Here is a 2,359-nt window from a genome sequence, read left to right as displayed (position 1 = left end):
TCAATCACTGCCACCAAGCTATAGAGGCTTCATGATGAACTATAATATGCAAGGGATGCAAAAGACAATTCCAGAGCTCTTCGCTATGCTCAAAGCTGCGGAGGTAGAAATCAAAAAGGAGCATCAAGTGTTGATGGTTAACAAGACCACTAGTTTCAAGAAAAGGGGCAAGGGAAAGAAGGGGAACTTCAAGAAGAATAGCAAGCCAGTTGCTAATCCCACGAAGAAACCCAAGTCTGGAGCCAAGCTTGAAACTGAGTGCTTCTATTGCAAAGGGACTGGACACTGGAAGCAAAACTGCCCCAAGTATTTGGCGGATAAGAAGGATGGCAAAGTGAACAAAGGTATATTTGATATAAATGTTATTGATGTGTACCTTACTAATGCTCGTAGTAGCACCTGGGTATTTGATACTGGTTCGGTTGCTAATATTTCTAACTCAAAACAGGGGCTATGTATTAAACGAAGATTAGCTAAGGACGAGGTGACGATGTGCATGGGAAATGGTTCCAAAGTCGATGTGATCGCCGTCGGCACGCTACCTCTACATCTACCTTCAGGATTAGTTTTAGAACTAAATAATTGTTGTTTGGTGCCAACGTTGAGCATGAACATTATATCTGGATCTTGTTTGTTGCGAGACGGTTATTCATTTAAATCAGAGAATAATGGTTGTTCTATTTATATGAGTAATATCTTTTATGGTCATGCACCCTTGAAGAGTGGTCTATTCTTGTTGGATCTCGATCGTAGTGATACACATATTCATAATATTGAAGCCAAAAGATGCAAAGTTGATAATGATAGTGCAACTTATTTGTGGCACTGCCATTTAGGTCATATTGGTGTAAAGCGCATGAAGAAACTCCATGCTGATGGACTTTTGGAATCACTTGATTATGAATCACTTGGTTCTTGCGAACCATGCCTCATGGGCAAGATGACTAAAACTCTGTTCTCCGGAACAATGGAGCGAGCAACAGATTTGTTGGAAATCATACATACTGATATATGTAGACCGATGAGTGTTGAGGCTCGCGGCGGGTATCGTTATTTTCTGACCTTCACTAATGATTTGAGCAGATATGGGTATATCTTCTTGATGAAGCACAAGTCTGAAACATTTGAAAAGTTCAAAGAATTTCAGAGTGAAGTAGAGAATCATCGTAACAAGAAAATAAAGTTTCTACGATCTGATCGCGGAGGCGAATATTTGAGTTACGAGTTTGGTCTTCATTTGAAACAATGTGGAATAGTTCCACAACTCACGCCACCTGGAACACCACAGCGTAATGGTGTGTCTGAACATCGTAACCGTACTTTATTAGATATGGTGCGATCTATGATGTCTCTTACCGATTTACCACTATCGTTTTGGGGTTATGCTTTAGAGACAGCTGCATTCATGTTAAATAGGGCACCATCTAAATCCGTTGAGACGACACCTTATGAACTGTGGTTAGGCAAGAAACCCAAGTTGTCGTTTCTTAAAGTTTGGGGTTGCGATGCTTATGTGAAAAAGCTTCAACCTGATAAGCTCGAACCCAACTCAGAGAAATGTGTCTTCATAGGATACCCAAAGGAAACTATTGGGTACGACTTCTATCACAGATCCAAAGGCAAGATATTCGTTGCTAAGAATGGATCCTTTCTAGAGAAGGAGTTTCTCTAGAAAGAAGTGAGTGGGAGGAAAGTGGAACTTGATGAGGTAATTGTACCTTCTCCCGAATTGGAAAGTAGTACATCACAGAAACTAGTTCCAGTGATTCCTACACCAATCAGCGAGGAAGCTAATGATGATGATCATGAGACTTCAGATCAAGTTACTACTGAACCTCGTAGGTCAACCAGAGTGCATTTCGCACCAGAGTGGTACAGTAACCCGATTCTGGAAGTCATGTTACTAGACCATGATGAACCTACGAACTATGAGGAAGCGATGATGAGCCCAGATTCCGCAAAATGGCTTGAGGCCATGAAATCTGAGATGGGATCCATGTATGAGAACAAAGTGTGGACTTTGGTTGACTTGCCCGATGATCGGCAAGCCATTGAAAATAAATGGGTTTTTAAGAGGAAGACTGACGCCGATGGTAATGTTACTATCTACAAAGCTCGACTTGTTGCGAAAGGTTTTCGACAAGTTCAAGGAGTTGACTACGAAGAGACTTTCTCACTCGTAGCTTAAGTCTGTCCGAGTCATGTTAGCAATTGCCGCATTTTATGATTATGAAATCTGGCAAATGGATGTCAAAATTGCATTCCTTAATGGATACCTCAAAGAGGAGTTGTATATGATGCAACCAGAAGGTTTTGTCGATCCGAAAGGTGCTAAGAAAGTGTGCAAGCTCCAGCGATC

The sequence above is a fragment of the Aegilops tauschii genome, chromosome 6 (assembly GCF_002575655.3).
Source record: "Aegilops tauschii subsp. strangulata cultivar AL8/78 chromosome 6, Aet v6.0, whole genome shotgun sequence".
NCBI classification, from domain to species: Eukaryota; Viridiplantae; Streptophyta; class Magnoliopsida; order Poales; family Poaceae; genus Aegilops; species Aegilops tauschii.
The sequence above is the reverse complement of the archived record's forward strand: the minus strand, read 5'-3'. Positions refer to the sequence as shown.